Genomic DNA, 22,200 nt, shown 5'->3' on the forward strand with positions numbered 1-22,200 from the left:
CCTTTTTAGCAGAAATCCCTGCCCGTTTAAGAACATCACACAGAACATCCCTAACCAGATCATGTCTGTATTTAAAGCCAGGCAATTCTTTGCAATGCACCGCATGGTCACCAAAAGAATCCAAACAGACCTTACGACAAATTGGGCAAGGTTCATCCGTCGGGAACATAGGGATCATTAACCGGTACTTAAGGATAGCCCGATACTCCAAACCCGACATACGTTGGCCTAATCCTTCAATGGGGATGGCCGTTAGAAAATCCTGAGCCCGAGGAGCCCGAAGGCATTCAAACACCGCCTTTTGGCGAGGGGATAGATCAAACTTCACTTCTAAACTCTTGACGATTCCACTAAATAAGGCACTCGCTACTGATGGATCTGCAATGTTCATAATATTTTGTGTATTGTGTGTTTGACTTCAAAAGTCAAAGAAGTATAATGGTCATTTTATTTTGTAGTTGGTGTGTTTGACTTTAAAAGTCAAAGTAGTACAATGGTCATTTTTATTTACAATGGCCATATTATTTTGCCCTTTGGGAAATACGAGATGTGAGATACTTACTTTGCACATATGAGCATAGCAAGTAAAATAAACATATTATTTGGGAAGTTTGGGAGTTATTGCCTTTAATATATAATCTCCTTCCACAACAATGATGTTTGATCATGGCTATCCCAAAGAGCACAAACCATAAGATGCCTAGAACAAAAGCAGCAGCTCCTGTTAACATTGTCTTAACAAGTTTCAATTAAAAAACTCAAACCTTAAGTATCCCTATACTGTTGATCACAATTCAAAAAGAAAGCTTACCATCCAATAACGTTTGTCAGTAATGTCAAATCCGCCTTGATAACGCCTGAATCGGGTATGAATATCGGGTCTCTTTGTTCTTGACCCTAGCAGCACGAGTGCACCATATGGCTCATTGGCTGGACAGGGCCTTTAGCTAATCAATGAGCTCAAGATATGTATACCGCTTTTAGTTGAGTAAGTTCGCTTCTTACTGTGAGATAGGTTGATTTAGTGGGCCTATCAATGGGCCAAAGGGTTCACTTTGAGGCGCGCCATTTTTAGTTATGTGTCAAAGGTTGAGACGAGTTGGCATTCGCTTCATTCAGTTGAGATAACTAACAATCTAAAATATCGAATCATTAATATTTGGTTGTTATATCTACTTTCATACCACAACATCACTTTCAACAAATCATGTTTTTTTTTATTTAGAATATAATTTTTTTTAAAGAATCTATAATTATGTTATTATGACATTAAATTGCCCATCCACCGGACGGGTATAAAACTAGTTATTATTATTATTGTAACAAATTTTATGGAGAGTAGTAAGAAAATAGATGTAGAATAAACCTTATATATTATTATTCATGCATACCATACTAGTTTAGATTTGGTTATAGAGGTGGTGATTAGGTCACCTCTGAATCCATGATAGAAAAAATTCCGCCTAGACGCCGATTAATCACTATTTGGTCAAAACTGAAAAATTTATATATAAATTCGGTATGTATATGTATATATTTGAAAGTTACATATAAATCTCAATCTGATTAATCTCTGTTAATCCTGATTAATCTTTAGTTCCCTACTCCATCCATAGACTAGCTGCTAGCGAGTTTTACAACACTGCCTGAATCTCAACTATGTTAACCCATTAAACTAAATTAACTACCATAATATCACATTTCATAAGTCATTTCTTACAACATTCTTGTAAACTTCTCCTAGCACAAATAAGTGCAATTCGATTAGCTTAACTATTTCATCATTTCAAGCCTGGGTATGCCCTTGGTTTCATGTTTCCGTTGTTCTTGCTAATGCTTGAAGTTTTTATCCATCTTATTATCGTCTGTTTGGATTCTGATTCATATCCGCTTGTAATTTTTATTTGTCCAAAAACTTGTATGATCTTCGAACAATAATTTTTTTCTAATCTTTGTCCGAACTAAAATGGCCAGAGATCGCGATGCAGAAAAAGTTGACGCGCTTATCTATATCTATATTATGTTAAGTGGGATGATTTTAGTCATGTTACTTGATTTATCTTGTTCTGCAAGTGGCTTGATATTGGGAGGACTAGAATCTGCATATGTTGCTATGTATGACAGATTGACATCTGAAAATATATAAAAGGTCTGCAATATGTAACAAACGTCTGCAATATGATTACACGCCTAAGCTATTTTTCGTAGGAAGTTTGAAAAAAAAAATGTAGTTAACATTTTTTTATAGATATAGAAGAAACATAATCCAATTATTGTGTCTATTTTGGCGAGGAAAATGTATACACGGATGGACACAAATAGCCTAAGCATAGTTTCGATAAGTGGTTTGTAACTTTGTATATTATGCTATCATATCATTTATATCTATGGATGTTATGGTGTAAACTTGTTTGGTTAGCGTTCTTTTTTTCGTGGCATATGCAGGTGGTTTGATATCTAAAGTCGCGTACGAGCTTAAAGGTGCAAATGATGTTGCATGATTCAAAGCATCTGGTATAGTGATAGCCTTGGCTCAAACGGACAACATTGCAGTTAATCGATAGTATGTTTATTTTAGGTTGTTCCAATTCGTTTGTTTGGTGCTTTAGTACCTGCAAAATGTGCAGCGCATAACTGCATGCGGAATAAAAGATTTTATGTTGATTTTAGTCACTTGGCATATTAAATCACCATGTTTGTTTTTCCCGCCTACCAAGTGGGGGCACGAACGAGGTGAGCTGAGCCCGAGCTTGACTAGGTTGGAGCTCGGCTCGTTCAATTCACACAGAGTTCGAGTTTGGCTTGTTTCAAACTATTTTTAATGCTTGAGGTCGGCCCGTTTACTGCTTATTAGAAGGTAGCGGGCTCGGTGTATGAAGAGCCGCCTTTTCAACCTCTAATTGTATCACATCATTAACTTTAACTTGTTTAAAAGAATATTTCACTTTTTGCTACATATAATTTGTTTCTTAATAGGAATCAGTAACTATCAATTGAAATGAGGGTTATTGGTAAGTTTTTGGTAATTATTAGGTCATAATGGGAAGGTATTTTAGCAATGTTGTTGGGACTGAATCGGACCAGCCGGTCGGACCGGTTTGACCGGGATTCGGTCCACCGACCGGTCCGGTTCTATGTAGTTCGTTCGGTTCCCAGAAAACCGATCGATTCGAACCGGGAAACCGGACCGGTTGAACTGGTTTACCATGATTTTTTTTTTTGAAAATTCTTTTTTTCTGCCTTATCCAGTTATCCGTCATTTTTGGGACAAAAGTTGTTTGGCCGGATTAATCGGTTGGACCGGTGAACCGATTGCCTGTCCGATCCATTTATAAAAACAGTGTATTTTAGGATGCAAACGGCGGGATTGTTCATTTATGCTTATGCACTTATTATTGTTATTATTATTCTTAGGGAAAAAATTATGTTTTGGAGTGCTTACATTAATATCAAGTAGTTGTTTATTCTAAGCATTTTTTTTCTTGTATCACGAGGGAGTATTGTATATCAACTCCTCTCTCACGATTTTCAAACAAATATAATTTTTTTATATGTTAATATTTTTTTATAATAAAAATTACACCATATTTTCTCTTTAATTGAGTATGGTATTGCTATAGTTTTTTTCTCAGTTCAATTTTTTTTACATATTGCGTGATTATCGTTCATGTAAGTGTTTTCTGCCGCATCGCACAAGAACTCTTCTAGTACACACAGACACTAAAAGTCAAACTTTTAGCAACCGATAGTTTATCGCAAAAATCTGTCTTAAATGTTGGCAACCTATGTGGAGGGTCCAGTTATTAGTTAATGACATGTGGACAAATGGTTTTTTTTAATAGTATAGGTCGATAAGTGGATGTGTGTTTCCATTACCTTTATCTATTTTGTTTCCGCTACATTCTCTTCTTGTTGCCTTGTGATGTCTATTGTTCTAATGACTTTTAAATGATGATTATCTCACCTCTCACCCACCAAATGCATTGTAAATGAAACGTATTGGTGATGTTCTAAGCAAAATCTTTACTTGAAGCATGTTTTTTTTAGTAGCAACGTACAGACTAAATCTTTATGAAAATATTAATGAAAAACGATTCATGCAATTCTTTTTAAGAACCTATAACATGTGGAGGTTGGAACCTAAATTCTAACATGGATTGACTGATCTAAATTGACAGGACTCGAAAATTCTGGTATTCGGTTATTAAAATTCCATGTATCGAAAAATAGTGACTTTGTAGGCGAAAATCACGGCTCTTTCACTGATCGCACGTACATCTAATTTTGTACTAGTGACTCTATGTGATATTTTGTAGTAGTGATTTCTTAATGGTTATGTTATTTTCAAGTCAGTCGAACTCATAAAATTTTGACTTGTATACATAATTATTCAAGAACGAAACCCGACATCAACACACAATTGAAGCCATCACAACTTTAACATTCGAAATCCAGATATAAATAATATTCAGAAAATTACAAGTGTGACATATATTGTTTTGGAATGGAGCATCTAGAGAAATACAAATTGAAAACAGTGTAAATAAATAGTGGATTGAAGAAAATAAGAAATTGATTGAAGAGTGAAGTGGTACATACACAGATGACCGGTTTCTATGGACACACACATCATCATCATCATAGTATGGTACTGTACGTATGTCATATTAAATATTTTTGTTTTTTATATATATTTGATCAAGACATGCATTATACTAATTTGTTATTGTTTTCTTTTTAATATATTTTATGTCATCTATACCGACACCATGTCTCTCATCTTGTCTTATTAAATTAAATGGAAGTATGTAACATCTTAAAATGTTATAATTTTATAAACAAAAAGATAATAGGTGGGCCGAAATTACACACACTTATAATATATTTTGTAAAATTGATGATTATCTGAGTATTGCATCCGTTATACGCCTATCCATATTATATATTAACGTATCGTATGCATATAATTACACACACTTATAATATAATTAGCGATGCATATAATCACCAACCGGTTAAAATCAATAGTGGTATAAACATTTTTATAAAACTCTGTATGCTTGATCACATGCATAAATTTAGTCTCTGTAGTAACCTGATTTCTTTATATAATCTATTGTTTATCATGTATCTAATTTGTTTAAAAATAGAGTTATATTATTCTTTAAAGAAAACTATAGACCTAACTTTAAAATGGGCTTTCAGTTTACTATAATATAGTGGATAAATCATAGATCCATATTTTTATTTTTATTTTTTTTGTAATAATTTCTTCAAAATATATTGACTCGCAAGGTATTTTAGGAGGGGCATATATTGAACGTATGCAAAGGTTGGTTCGTGCATCATGTTTCAGGACCTAAAAGATATATTGAACGTATATATAATATATAACTATATTATATATTGATACTAGTTTTAGAGCCCGTGTTACACACGGGATAATTCAAATTATCAAATTACAAGTAAAACAAATAATTACATAGCGTATATGAAAAAAAATATGTATTACAATGTGTACATAAATTGATTTTATTTATATCACAAAATGGTTTTTTTAAATAAACTTAATAAAAAAATGTCGTGCAAAATCGTACCCGATAGTGCTTCTTTCTATTGAAAAATTCATTCTCGGTGTCGTATATGTATAATTGAAAGAATTTTGGTTATGAACCAATTTCGAAAATAAGACTCCTCATACGATAGTAGTTCTAACCACTCAGCCTAAATATAAAAGAGGCGTTACCTTTATTGATATATTTATTAATTTACCACCCATCAAAGGAAAGTAAGATATTAAATTGTAACAATGGATGTTCTTCAAGAACTATGTTTTTTTGAGCTACACCATAAAAAAAATCTTGATAAGTTTCAGAGGGCTTCTCGACTTTGTCATAATGGCAACATAAAAAATAACATGTTAACCCATTCAATTTTGTGAATATTTTGTTTCATTTGAACATAGTTTTGCATGACATGCTTCCCACACAACGTTCTGATCATCATTGAAGGAAAAATTAATGTTGACATAAACATTTGAAATTTGATAAAAGTTAGAAGCATTGATAGGCCTGGGGGTGGCATGTCGAAAGTATTCACTATCTTTTCTTAAGTTCTAATAGTTGAGGGAAAAATAGTCAATTTGCCAAATCTTGAACCTTTTGCTTATTTCAAAAAATGCCCTTAAAAATAAACTTGAAACCCGAATCATGTTTAAAATTCTAACTTTCATACTTTTGACATTTTGAAGTCAACACTTTGAACCCCTAACAAATTTGACGATAAATCTATTTTGCATTCTCAAACTTTTAAAAATACTCAAAATTTTCATTTTTGACCCATAACAAATTTTGACCTAAATGTAGTTAACTTGTACCAAACAATCTATTTACCAACTTTTGACCCATAAAATCAAATTTAAATTCCACAAAAAACCCGAAACAATTTTCATTTGAGAAAGATGATTTGTTGTTAATTATTAGAATTCACCAAGTATTTTGAAATATATAGTAAAATAATATGTTAATATTTATATTTATAAAAATATATAGATATTATATAAATATAGTGTAAAAGGAAAGTGAATAATTATTGATTTATTACATATATTAGGGTATATTAGTTTTGGAGGAAAAAAATTATGAAAATTAACTAAAACATGACAAGTGTCCCCGTTTATTTTACTTTATTAGAATATATAGATAGATAATGAATAGTTATGTAAGATCCTCAAGTCAAGCTGATAGCCATTGGTAACCCTGAGAATTCATGTGTCATGACAAAAACGGAAATTAGAATGTCTTTTAGGTTTTTAACCAATGACATAATTTAAACTAATTTTTTAAACGATGATTAAAGTTATAATTATAAGCATAACAATCAGTAAAATCATTGTATTAGATTGAGTTTATTACGGCAATAATTTTATAAGTGTTCAAGCATCTAAAAATATATATAATATCGGGAACTTTTAAAAGATTTTGTGTCCCTAGAAAAAATGTGTCATGGTCGGCGCCCATTACATATTGCCCCTCCACAAGGCCTCCTCTTCATATCAAGTCTACACAACGTTAAAGATGAACAAATGCACGATCGTCGGCCGTGAAAAGCCCAGGTCAGCTTCATTGAAGATTAATGTGGTCAACCACAAACATGATGCACGAACCAACCTTTGCATGCGTGGGGTTCGAGGGGTCCAAAAGTGCTAAAGTTATACAAGAAAACAAATGTGTTCAACTTCAATCCACTGGCTGTAAGATTGTGATCGAATCAATCATTAAAGTTTGGTCAAATCTATTCAAAGCAGAAGAACACAGCACCACCAAAAGATTAGATAGAAGGTGTGACACCCGTCAAGACAATAATAACCAAAAAGAAAAAGTAATCCGTTCTATTTAGACCTTTAGAAGACATCTAGTATTTATCAAACTCACTACACATAATAGTTTGTTATAAACAAATTTATAACAAGTAATTTGAAATAGACCTTCTAATATAATAAGGTGAGCCTGAACACATCTTTTATATGTGTTTTAAGGCATATGCTTTTAGTAAAAAAGAGAGATAATATGACGAATTAAACAGTAAAAATTAATCATAGAAGGATGTACGTTTATCACTAACATATACAAATTTGTGTTTTAGTGACATTTAGATATTTTTGGTACTTTTAAACATCCACGTATGTTAAAACTTTTATACCTTTTTTTCTTTGTTGTGTGACATTCTGATAACCAAAATTGACATGAGTTATTTGGATTGTTCGAGATTCCATATTAATCTTTTCTAGTGGCCATGGAGTCCATAACCGGTTTTTTTCATAATAATCGGTTTTTTTAATTAACCGGTTTTTTTTTTAAATAACCGGTTAATAACCGGTTTTTTTCATAATAACCGGTTTTAAAATTAACCGGTTTTTTCCATAACCGGTTCAGTAACCGGTTTTTTCTCTAGAACTTGTAACCGATATACGAACCGGCGGTTACTAAACCGGTCAAACCGGTTTTTAAATAACCGGTTTTTGTAAAAACCGGTTTTCGGTTTAAACCGTTGAACCGGTTCACCAACCGGTTTTTTTGCCCATCTCTACCATGGACGAGCACGTGAAAAAGACCCTTATGATGGGTTTGAAAATCAAATCATGATATAGCAAAGTTTCAGTATTGAGTTCTTCTTAGAGTGAACTGCGGTTTTCATACTCATGGTTTGTTCAAATCAGCGGTTTTAGTCCAATAGTTTCAAATTTCTGATTTTTATCCATGTAGTTTCATTTTATTTGCAATTAAACCCGAATTCACTAATCTTGTTAAGTCTGGTTATTAAACCCTTCAGTGTGCCCTTCACGTGAGGGGCAGATTTGTCATTTTTTTCCCCAAATGCACCCCAGTGAGGGGGCTTGCGAATTAGGGCCGGGGTTTATTTGGGGAACGTTGCTGGGTTTAACAACCAGACTTAACAGGGTTAATGAATTCAGGTTTAATTACAAGTGAAATGAAACCATAGGGACGAAAACCGCAAATTTAAAACTATTGAACTAAAACCGTAGATTTGGACAAACCACAAGGACGAAAACCGCAGTTTACTCTTCTTACAATCACTGGTATTTTATTTCTTTTTTAATAATAACTAGTTTGAGCCCCGTGTATTACACGGGTAGTTGATAAAAATTTTAAATTTTAACCATTAAGTAAAATATAGTCAATAAAAATAATCATATATTGTTAATACAATTATAATTTACATTAAAATTACATAAATTACATAATTAATATTACACAAATATGTTACAAATAAGTAAAACATTCATTGTACACTACATTTGTTATTGTATTGGTCGGTATACATTGTTTATTAAAAATCAAAATCTTTAGTTCATGTCTGCTTGTAAATCTTGATATGTAACATATAGGTCTGCTTGTAACTCTTTTGTGTCTTAAATAAGGTTCTTCAAGTACATACCAACCCTAGATAAATGATAATGTATCCATGAAACTAACAAAAAAAAATTCATACATATAAAATATCATACCTTTTAACCAATTAATATGATGTCATTTGAGATACTACTAGATATTGATCTCATTATAACTTTGAATTGATAATAATAGTGCTAAAAAAATCTCCAAGATTAATCATCTTTGGTGTATGAAGAGGAATGACCCGGATTAACCACAAGGATAATACTAAACAAGTTAGCCCAACCCGTCAAGAAGAAAAAGCAAAACCGGATGGCATTTAACTCCAGAATCTCTCGTGGACCTCTCAAGGAGACAAAACGCCAAGGGGTTTATGTACCCGGGCGTTTTGGGGCTCCCCCCTCTCCAAAACACCCCACTACATTCGGTTTAAATATTATCTTTCCTAGTTGACAACTTGACACCAATGTGACACAGTTTTCACATTCACTAACTGTAGCCTAGCCTAGCCGAGCTTGAGCCTTACTCTACTAAAGCTTGGCTCGTTAAATTTTAATTTCTCCGAATTTCAAGATCTAACTCGACTTGGTTCAAGCCTGCTTTTTGGAGATATAGCTCGGCTTTTAAAGAATACTTAAACGAGCTTCACATGCAATTCTATTCTTTAGAGATTCAGCCCCGCCATTTAGGCAAACGAGTCTAAATACTCTTTTAGTCTTTACAAGAAGGACTAAACCTGGGCCTAATAAATAAATAAGTTTTATTCAAGGCTTGGACTCAATTAGGCCTGTAAATGAACCGAACGTTCGGTGAACTATTCGTGAACTGTTCGGCGGGAAGTTCGTTTACGTTCGTTTATTTAATAAACGAACGAACATGAACAAAAAATTTGTATTCGTCAATTAAACGAATGAACATGAACACATGTTCCGTTCGTTCATTTATGTTCATGAACGTTCGTTTATGTTTGTTTATTTATGTTCGTTTATGTCTGTTTATTTATGTTCGTTTATGTATTAATAGAAAATAATTAAATATTATGTAGATAGGTTATTTGTTTAAAGGTTTAATATTTGTTAAGTTGTGTTCATTTAAGTGTTTTCATTTAAGTTCGTTTATGTTTGTGTTCATTAACATTTGTTTATGTATGTTCGTTTATCTTTGTTCAGCTATGTTCGTTTAGATTTTAAACAAACGAACACAAATGTCCCTTTTTAAATAAACGAACATGAACATAAATATTTGTTCGATTAAGTGTGTTCTTTTAAAGTTAAATGAACGAACACGAACATGCCATTGTTCATGTTCATTCGATTCGTTTGCAGGCTTTCATTATTCACATTGATGAATACATCGGTCTCAATCCATAGGCTATGCCAATTTTATTTATGTTCATTTGTGTTCGTGAACCGTTCGTGAACACATTAATTTCCTTAATGAACGAACACGAACATAAAATCTCGTTCGGTAAGTGTTCGTGAACACATTATCTTCTTAACGAACAAACATAAACAAGACCTTGTTCGTGTTCGTTTGGTTCGTTTACAGCCCTAGACTCAATTAAGCTTAACCTTTTTCGAGTGTTTTAACGATCCGATCCGATCCGATCCAATCTCTAGACTCCAATAGCTAACATGCAATAAATTGAGTTAAATGAATTTAGAAGCACCTGTCTAAATCCATTGATATATAAGAATCTTTAAACAAATCATAAGCACCTCATTCTTTGTCTTTCATTTCATCTCTTCTCTTTCACTTCAATCCTTAGTAGGCCTGCCCCCAACCCACCATCTTATATTAATATCTTTTCTCTCTCTGTGTTTTCAAGATTTATTGAAAACCACTCAATCTCTTCCATCCCAATAATAATCCCACTCAAATGCATCTTCTTCCTATGTAGATTTCACTTGGGTTGGTTTTAAATATTTGAATTGAATCATTATTCATCCATTACCAACTCACAAGCTTTCTGAATTTTGCTATCAAGAACACTATAGAAATTTATATTTTCAGGTATGCTTTAATTTCCATTTGAATTTTGAATATATATGAAGGTAGGTTTGAGTTTATAATCATGAGAAATATTTTCATGTGATAATTATGTGTAGATTGAATATAAATTTCCATGGTCTAATTATGCAATTTTGAAGTAATAAACTTATAATTGTTTATTAAGAAAATCTGTGGAAATAGTGGATATAATCAAACATGTTCTCCTATTTCTATTAAAATATTTGATCTATACGTGTTAGTTTTTTTGATGTTTATTTTAGAATTATACTGTTATTCTAAAAATAATTTTTTTGAACAGAAAGTAAAGATATAAGCTTTAATTAGTCTCTCTTTTGAAATTTTTTTCTTTCATCCTTTTTTTTGCTTATACGCGGTATAAATAACTCGTAGTTTGTTAATTGAAGGGTTAAGAAATTGAATCCAGCCAAGCTTAACAAGTTTTAGTTAAAATGTTGCTCACTAAATAAAAGAACATGAGTCTGAGCTTCACACACCGAGCTTGAGCTTGATTAGGTTGCGCATTTAAAAGAGTATCATTTATATAATTATAAAACAATATAGTATAATACAACTTATTGTTAAATGATACAACATACACTTACATAGATTATACGTTATTTTTACATAATAAGTAGAGCTTAAGTCAAGTTTGAGCTTGTAAATTATTTACCAGCATAATTTGAGCTCAAACTCCATTAGGAAAACCAGTCTTGTGCTTGACTCGTTTACACCCCTAGATATATATATATATATACATAGGAGTTTTGAGGTAGAAAATTAGATAAAAGGATATGTGCTGAAACGTTCATATTTGTACAAACTAAGATCATGTGTAGTGGATGGAGCCCCTAGAGGGTGTTTTGTGTCATGTGACGTCACGTCACCATATTTGTTTTTTGGCTAAAATGGGTGTATTGGATAGAGCCCCTTCAAATCATTACATCATTATTATTTCATTTTTATTTTTTATCAAAAAAAAAACATATAAACAATCCCACCAATCACCTTCCACCTCTCCCCCTTCCGACGCTTTGTGGAAAGCGCCCCTCCCCCTCCCCCCTCCAAAGCACCCAAAGCGCCCCAGGGGCGGTGTTCCCCGGCACTTTGGGGAGGGGGGGGCGCCCCACCACACACAGTCTAATAATGTTTAATGGTTAACATATGTAATTTGCGAAATTAATATAAATACAGCGTGAAAAAATTTGGTTGAGAACACGAAATGCGATACTATGCATCTACACATGTAAGTAAGCACAATTATGTAACATATCGATCGAAAAATACGACATGGTTGATTTATATATCCGAACAAAAAATACAACCTGCACATATGCATGCATGTAATGCATATGAATGCCCAACAAAATTGCTCTAAATTTATATAATATTAAGATTGCGCCATAGTCCATAGACCATATTACCTTAAAGATTTGCATGTGCGTTGAACAAAGATGATGACGAGCCCTTGTGCAAGGGAGGTGATGATTAAGTTCAACGTTGATTTGAGAGAGAGTCGAAATAGGTTTTAAAATTCGTAGGACTTAGATATCTATCTAAATCATGTTGAGATCAAGATTGGAATATTTCGATTATACAAATTCAATCGAATAATCAAAGAAAAAACACAAACAATAATCGAATAATTCAAAGAGAAAACAGAAACAAACAATTTTGTTAAGAAAACCTGCGTTTCAGAATCAGATCAAATACCTTTAGTTACATCAACACACTGATGCGTAAGTTGTTACTGAAGACTAGCATCATTTCTGTCAACGGCTCCCACCGAGGCACTAATTGACAAAGTTACCATTAATCTCAGTTACCATAATGATCATTTTACAATTGATAATCAATTAGGTCTGCTAATCAATCCCTATGCGATTTCCATCCATTATACACATATGGAATAACTTCTAACAACATTTCAATAAGGTAATTCTAAACTTGAAATAACTCCTAGTCATCAAGACCTCTATTAATGGCCAAGGGCGAAGTATAATGGGGACCGGGGTGGCCCCGGTCACTGCCGTTTTTTCGCTTAGTAAGGTTAATTTACACGATTTTGTCCGAAAATTCTTATAGGTATTGAGCACGGTCACCCCCGAGGTACTGGGTTCGTGACTTCGGTCACCGTTGTGACTAAGCCCAAGCTTCGCCATTGTTAACGGCTATGCCCCTTGCCCTCTTGGGACATCCTTTAGGGCATTACCTCCAAACCCCGCCAAGGGGGCCCTACTTCCTTAAACCTTTGAATTCGTTGGTTAATGAAATACTAGATTAGTCTTGAACAAATGTAATTCAGATTTACTAAATCGTAACTCATATCAACAAGTACTTATAATTCCATTTTTGTCTTAAGTCAAACCCTACTCGTATAAAAATACTCATTTTCATGATTGTTTTACATGAGTGTACTGTATTTCTTAAAAAAATGAGCAAAGTTTTGTGCTCATTAGTCAATAGTCATTTCTATTATATTTTAAAAAGAACCCCCTTTTACTTTTGAGGCCTTTGATAAATAAAAGTTAACTTTAACTATTTTCATTATTATTATTATTATTATATTAACCACTAATCATCAATCATCCTAATACTCCATCCATCAAATCTTAAATTATTGTTTTATAATCATCAAAACCATCTTAATCATAGCCCTGGATGCCGTGTTTATCGTTTTCCTGTTTCTTCACATTTTAATTTCAACAAGGCCAACGAAAAATTATTATTATATAGTTATATATAGTTACAAACAATAACTAACTTTTCAAGACCTATATAATCATATAATTAATTAATACTTGTGATTAAAAATACCTAAATAAATTATTAAACTTATATGACATGTTATATCAACATCATAATCATAATCATAATCATAAACAAAAATATAATCCAAATCATAGTTTGGAAAATGGAAGTACAAAAGACAATTAATATGAAACATGATTAAGGTCAAATACCATTAATATAAAAATATTTTTTATTTTTTTTAATACTAAATAATTGAATTAAGTAATAAAAGGCATACGCTAGGTGTAAGTTTCTTACTAAGGCTGAGGGGTGCGGAGCGCTAGTCAGGACGCGAGAGGGAGTTCGCTCGCGCCCCGGGGCGCGAGAGCCACACCACCGGGGCGCTAGAGGGGCGCGAGAGGGGCGCGAGAGCGGAAAACGAGGCTGGCGCCAGGAGGCTCGCGGGACAGGTTGAGCGTGAGGGGTGTCTTGGGATGCAAAATAGAGCCGTTGGGGTTTAAGCTGGGTGTCTTGGGAATGTTTCAGCATATATATATATATATATATATATATATATATATATATATATATATATATATATATATATATATATATATATATATATATATATATTCGTGCAGAAAAGCTTCAATTCAACCACCGAGTGTAGGTGACGCCGATGGTGGTGGAGGTTACGGTGGTGGTGAGGAGGAGGAGAGAGAGTGAAGGTGCCATGGTTTTGACCGGATTCCGGTGGAGGTTACGGTGGTGGTGAGGAGGAGGAGAGAGAGTGAAGGTGCCATGGTTTTGACCGGATTCCGGTGGAGGTTACGGTGGTGGTGAGGAGGAGGAGAGAGAGTGAAGGTGCCATGGTTTTGACCGGATTCCGGGTTGAGAAATTCCGGTTTTGACCGGATTCCGATTGAGTTTTTGAAGACCGGATTCGTTGAGGTTTTGACCGGATTCCGATTGAGTTTTTGAGAAATTCCGGATTCGTTGGGTAATACATTTATAAAAAAAAAAAAAAAACGCTCGCGCCCCCTCTCGCGCCCCTCCACACCATGCCCCGGGGCGCTATCACCACTACCAATACCCATCTTATCAAGTTTCTCTCTCTGCCACACGTCACAATATTATTGGATGGCGCCCCCACTCACGCCCCCTCTCGCGCCCCCCCACACCCCTCAGCCTAATGAAGTCCCACATAAGATATGCACAAAACCTTAAGTAGATATCTTTCATTTTCTCATCTCAGTATGTAGTCCACTACTAGACCCAAATTGACCCCTCAACGTCACCATCTCATTTGTCATATACCATTACTCTACATATATGTAATACCATATGGACCTCTCAATGTCACTATCTCTATGAGTCTATTCTCTTTCTCACACACCTATATATTTTTTTAACTTATAAAATTGGATTACATCGAAACAGAAGGCAAGCGGGCAACAAGCTGCGTCGCTACCCCTTTTTGAATCGCAAAATCCAATCTTTTAAAAACTATATTTGCTGATCTTGGAGTCATAACATTACTATGCATGACCCGCTGAACACGGGTAAGTAGCTCCACAGCTTCAGGCGCGAGGAAATAAGATTTGAAAGTAGATCTTGATCAAACTCGTAAATTTTGCAACTCAAATATTAAATGAACTTGAACTTTCGTTTTGTTTGGTTTTGACGGTTTTTAGGTTAAACCGTTAATAGCGATCTTTTTATTATTAAAAACAGAAACTGAACTGTTACTAATAGTTTGGTTTAACGATTTGGGTTTTTTGAACCTGTCTGGGCTTTTATACAAGTTATCTAAAATACACTAAAAATTTAATTAAAAAAGACTGTCCAAAATAAATACAAGATGCCAAGATAATAGTAACATACATATGTAAATCAAGCTTCTAAAATACAAGTGTTAAGCGCATCCATTTAAGCTGCCAATATATAACAGTCAACATATTCATCATCATCGTACTCAGTATATCCCACCAATAGCAAAGCTATGGTAGGGTCTGAGGAGGGTAAGATGTAGACAGCCTTACCTCTACCCCATAAGGATAGAGAGGCTGCTTCCGGTGAGACCCCCGGCTCGATAGTAGTTTTGCATCAAGCCTTGAACATAAGGCACATAGCACTCAATCATCGGGACCGGCTGATCGGTGCATGTACCCTTGTCTTTCGGCTATCAAAGCCATTACATGATGCCTGATTAACCGTCCGTCACTTTTAACGTTATTTTCACGAGATTAGTAAAATAACGTCAAAATTAGTGCAATTTCACTTTTGCCCACCCGAGGGTTCACACATATATACATCATATGTGCGCACCGCAAGCAGGGCTATAACAGTCAACATATTAATATGTATAATATATTAGCCATAGATAGTTTTGGATCAAGTTGATAATACATATCAAAGTTTGAAAAACTAGTTTTTAATCCATACCAGATTGGGTTAAAAAATAGTACAATCGGTTGAAATGAGGGCTCAACTGGTTGACTAGTTTATCTTGTAATTTCATATAAATGTAACTTCAACTTCAAAAACAACCCAAAATACATGATTCAATAATAAAAATAATCCAAAAGTTAATCTATAATAAAAAGAATAATAAAAAAGCACTCAATTTTCAAAAAATAATCCTAAAGTTTACACGTTTCAATGTTAATCACTAAGTTAAAAGTAATTTTGAAAATATATGGGCTGCAAATATCAAAAAGTTATTGGGCTTAAAACCGGTTTGCCGGTAAAAACCGGTATTTTAGGGAAAAAAAACCGCATGTTGTAAGGCCCCGTTACCGGTAACCCTACTTTCGTGTTGGATTTACTCATAAACACAGTTCTAAATATCAGAGTTAATTAAAACATTTACGCGGAATATAAAACTTTCATAAAACTTTACATAATTCATAACTTGTCTCAAAACATTTATTGTCTTTCACATTAAAACATTAAAATTAACACATCATAGGTCTTCAGATGCCAGATTCTTGTTCAGTGCCATGTGTCTCCTCAAGCGAGCTGCATCATCCTACTCACCTGCGTGCATACTAAAAGTCAGCTACGCTGAGTGAGTTCTAGATAATCACATAGTCATACCATTCACGTGACATTATATTTTTTCATTCATACTTTTATACTTTCATACTTTCATACTTTCTTACATTCATACTTTCTTACTTTCATACTTTCTTACTTTCTTTTGTATTAACTTACTTTCATATCTTATGTTATAAAGAGCATTACGCCCTACATTCCTCGAGTATTATTAGGGCTCGGTACCCTCTTTCCTCGAGTATTAATAGGGCTCGGTACCCTCTTTCCTCGAGTATTATTAGGGCTCGGTACCCTCTTTCCTCGAGTATTATTAGGGCTCGGTACCCTTCTTCCTCGAATATTAGTAGGGTTCGATTCCCTCTTCGTTACCATACAACCATACATCATACCTCGAGTATTATTAGGGCTCGGTACCCTTTTCGTAACCATACAATCATACATTATCATTTCTTTCTTCTATTATCTCTATCATGTTCATACACATAAACATACATAACATACTTACCTTATACATAGCGTTACAACCTGACAGTACGTGCAATATCCGAAGATCGTTCACGTACCATCAAGCAATTATTCATACATTTCACATTATCCACATAAGGCATACACTTATCTCTTAGGATAAGTGTATTAACAAACATGTTGAGTATGCACACAGCCCCGAAAACATAACACATAAATGGGGCTAGAAACTCACCTGAATACGGTTACGTTCTCCGTTGATCGTAATCCCTTTCTTCAGTTGTGCACGGCTGACTGTATATCAAGTATACATATCAATTTAACTATCACTACTTATAATGTATTTCTGTCTTTATATGACCCACAACGAACGGGGGTCCGGGGGCAGCGCCCCTGGCAGCGGGGTCTAGGGGCGGCAGCCCCTAGCAGGGTCCAAGGGGCAGAGCCCCTGGCTGGGGTCGAGCTGCCAGGTCAGCTTGGAAAAATTTTATTTCCATTAACTGTCTTAACACATTTTTCATTAGATTTTAAATTTATTTTCTAAACGAACTTGGCTTTAGGCGAAGTTAAACCTCAGGCGAACTTGGCTTTAGGCGAAGTTAAACCTCAGGCGAACTTGGCTTTAGGCGAAGTTAAACCTCAGGCGAACTTGGCTTTAGGCGAAGTTAAACCTCAGGCGAACTTAGCTTTAGGCGAACTTAAACCTCAGGCGAACTTGTCATCAGGCGAACTTAGCTTGCAGGCGAAGTTCATCAGGCGAACTTAGCTTGCAGGCGAAGTTCATCGCTTGAAGGCGAAGTTGCCCAGATGAAGGCGAAGTTGCCCAGATGAAGGCGAAGTTGCCCAGATGTCCGCTGTTTCGGTTTCTGATCAACATTTCGGGCGATTTTAACACCCTTGTTAAGGTTCAATACCACCCACTACACTTCCCGACCATTTTCGGTCGTTTATACACTAAAAGCTCGGATCTTTAAACTTCCAAGATCAAGAATCATACATTTTGAGCTTGTTTGGATCTCGTTTATCTTGGTATCACCACTAATCTTTCTCTCTTACCCGGACCTCGCTCGATCCTTCCTTCTTTCTCGGCCCGGCCGGCGGCGGTTTTGGGAGTGCTTGGTGTGTGTGTATGTGTGTGTTTAGGAGAGTGGGGGAAAATGAAGATATTTTGGGATTTTGGGGGTATTTATATCCCTGAAATCCCATTCTCATTTAACCCATCTCAATTAATCCAAGTCCAAGACCCGCTCCTACCCGATATTAATCAATTACGCGAAATCACTAAACATAACTTCCTTTATTCAACATTATAAATTTTAGGATGTTACACATGTTCGATGTTCTAGCACACTTATCAAAAATACCGGGCTCAAAATACCAGTATGCTGTACGAAATCCGGTTTAACCGTTTCAACCGACCGGTACGTGCCAGCTTTTAAAACACTGGTTATATAGCCTAGTTGTTTCCCTTCATTTCCTTAATTCAGTTGCGCTTTAATTAAGCATAATAGAAATATAATAATTGAATATATCTAGTCTAATATAAGAGCATTCACTTCATATCCCTCATCTTTTATGAGGGGGGTTTTTATAATACAGAGGGTGGTTTAAGGAGTTGTGAGTAGATAAGAGAGAAAATACAGTGATTTTTCTGTATAGTTGAAAATGTATTGTTCACCTCCTATAATATTTTAATATTTGTCGAAAATGGTCGTGAGTTAAGTAAACAGATAACATAATAATAAAGGTATAAAAATTATTATTTAATTAAATACGAGAGAGAAAAAATAGTGGTTTTTATTGTAATTTTTTATGTGAAGATAGAAATTTTACATGATCTGCCTTTTTTTTAGCCTAAATGGATTGATGTACATATTCTAAATTAATTTTATGTCGGTATAGTACATTCTTCTTCTTTTGTTTTATCAATATGAATAGAATATATATTAAATGATAGATGAAATGATAACCATAACATTTTAATGTTTTCTAACAGGACACTGCACCCTCTACAACCAATAATGGAGCATCCAAGCTGACAACACAACACAACACAACACTCATCTTCCTTCCAAATGACCAATTAGCCCCTACACGTTTCCCAAAATGTCAAAACTACCCTTCACACCCCCTTCCCGCCAAATCACAACTTCCATCATAATATTATTATTATCCTTCGCCGGCGTCTTTTTCCGGCCAACATTATCCTCATCTCCGGCAACACCAGAAGTCAACGCACTGCTCGAATTCAAATCACACCTTAAAGACCCATTAAACCACTTACACTCATGGGTACCCGGTGACTCCCCATGCCACTTCCACGGCATCCGGTGCGAAAACGAGTCGGGTCGGGTCACCGAAATCGACTTGAATTACAAATACCTCACCGGAACAATCTCGCCGGCGATTTCCGGTCTCCTTAAATTGAAGTCTTTAATCCTGCCGTCGAATTACATCTCCGGCGAGATTCCGGCGAGTATTGTGAACTGTACGGAGCTTAAAGTTTTGAACTTGACCGCGAATAATATGACCGGAGAGGTACCCGATCTTTCGGGGCTTATCGGGTTGGAGATTCTTGATGTTTCGGATAATTATTTCACCGGGAAGTTGCCGAATTGGACCGGGAAGTTGACTGCGTTGACTTCACTCGGATTAGGTGATAATAATTATGAAGAAGGATTGATACCGGATAATATCGGGTTATTAAAGGATTTAAATTGGCTTTATTTAAGCGGCTGCCAGTTGACCGGTCAAATCCCGAATTCGATATTTGAATTGAAGAAATTAGGAACGTTGGATCTCGCCGGAAATAAACTTTCCGGCGAGATTCCGGCGAGTATAAAAAATATGGAAAGTCTTTTCAAAATTGAGCTTGCAGATAATGAGTTGACCGGCGTAATCCCGCAGGAGATTGGCGGGTTGACTTTACTTCAAGAAATTGATGTTTCGAGAAACCGGTTGACCGGTGAATTGCCGGTGGAAATTGGGAATTTGAAGAATTTGACGGTGTTCGAGGGTAATACGAATCGGTTCTTTGGTGAATTGCCGGCGGGGTTTGGTGATATGAAGTATTTAAAGGGGTTTTCGATTTACCGGAATAATTTCTCCGGCGAGTTTCCGGGGAGCTTTGGGAAGTTCGCGCCGTTGGTTCTTTTCGATATATCGGAGAATAAATTCTCCGGTGAGCTTCCGCGGTTCTTATGTGGGTCCGGGAAGCTTCAGAAGCTTTTAGCGCTTGATAATAAGTTTTCGGGCGCGCTGCCAGAGAGTTATGCAGAGTGTAAATCTTTATTGCGGTTTCGGGTTAGTCAGAATTTGTTATCCGGTGATGTTCCGTATGGGTTTTGGGGGTTACCGAATGTTGAGATGTTGGATCTTAGTGATAATATGTTCACCGGAAAAATATCTCCGGTCATCGGAATATCCACCGGTTTGACCCAATTGTTACTTTTTGATAATTTGTTTTCCGGTCAACTCCGTCGGAAATCGGTCAACTGACTCGCCTCGAAAAGATTGATTCTTCAAACAACAAATTCTCCGGTGAAATCCCAAAGAATATCGAGAATTTAAAGCAGTTATCGTATTTGCATCTGGAGAATAATATGTTTTCGGGTTCGATTCCGGTTGAGCTTGGTGAATGTGATAAGCTAGTTGATTTGAATTTGGCGCGGAATTTGTTAACCGGAAGCATTCCCGACAGTTTGGCGGATATGGCGTCGTTAAATGCGCTTAACTTGTCGCGAAATTTGTTGACGGGTGTGATACCGGATAACCTTAGAAGGTTAAGGTTAAGTTCGATTGATTTTTCGGTTAATCGTTTGTCGGGACAGATCCCGCCTGATCTTTTGACTATGGGAGGAGACGACGCATTTGCGGGTAATGAGAAACTTTGTGTTAATGAGAATTCGGGCCGGAGAGTGAATTTGGGGTTGGATATTTGCGACGGTAAACATCACGGTCGCGAAATCAACAAAGGTAAACTAGTTATGTTTTGTGTTATAATCTTCAGTTTGATGGTGCTCTTAGGAGGGTTTATGTATGCAAGTTACAATAGCGTCAAGACTCGTCGTGAAAAAGCCGACACCAAAAACGGGTTTGATGAGGAGAAAGGGGCCGGAAACCCGAATTGGAAACTTGAAAATTTTCATCAAATTGAATTTGATGTTGATGAGCTTTGTGATTTGGATGAAGGAAACTTGATTGGAGTAGGTGGGACCGGGAAAGTGTATCGGGTCGAGTCAAAACGGTCTGGGCTAACGGTTGCGGTTAAGCAAATCGGGAAGGGGAATAAGTTGCAAGTTGTGGCAGCCGAAATCGGGATCCTTGGGAAGATCCGTCACCGCAATATACTTAAACTTTATGCGTGTTTGATGAAAGGCGGTTCGAGTTTTTTGGTTTTTGAGCATATGGTTAATGGGAACGTATACAAGGCTTTGGGTCGGGTTGTGAAGAATGGGCAGCCTGAGTTGGATTGGGCTCGAAGGTATAAGATTGCGTGTGGGGCTGCGAAAGGGATTGCTTATTTGCACCATGATTGTACTCCGGCTATATTGCACCACGATATTAAGTCGAGTAACATTTTGCTTGATGGAGATTTCGAGGCAAAGATTGCTGATTTTGGGGTGGCGAGGATCGCGGACAAGGAATGTTTAGGGTCGGACTCCAACTGTTTTGTCGGGACACACGGTTATATCGCGCCTGGTGAGTTTTTTTATTTTTTTTATTTGTTCATAAGGGTAAGCTAAAAAAAATAGTCATATGGCCAAATGACTTTGTATGAGTCAAACACATGATAAGGGCCGTATAGTTAAACGGGACCTCAAACGGCCCATATGACTGTTTTTTGGCCGTCATATGACCGATATGACGTCATACAACCCGTATGACACACAAGTGGTGCCTGGATAGTGTGTAAGTGGTGTTTCTTTAGCCGCGCACATTCAGAAACTTAAAGCTTAATTTAATTAACATTTTGATTACTTGTGTTTTACAGAATTAGCGTACACGCTCAAAGTGACAG

General features: G+C 35.7%; 1 pseudogene; it reads left to right on the plus strand.

Moving 5' to 3' along the window:
* The first annotated feature begins 19,235 nt into the window (after positions 1-19,235).
* LOC143549562 (uncharacterized) lies at positions 19,236-21,931 on the plus strand (annotated as a pseudogene).
* Positions 21,932-22,200: the final 269 nt, after the last annotated feature.

The sequence above is a fragment of the Bidens hawaiensis genome, unplaced genomic scaffold, assembly GCF_021521415.1.
Source record: "Bidens hawaiensis isolate Kalapana, Puna unplaced genomic scaffold, B.hawaiensis_p1.1 tig00015640_1, whole genome shotgun sequence".
Classification (NCBI taxonomy): Eukaryota; Viridiplantae; Streptophyta; class Magnoliopsida; order Asterales; family Asteraceae; genus Bidens; species Bidens hawaiensis.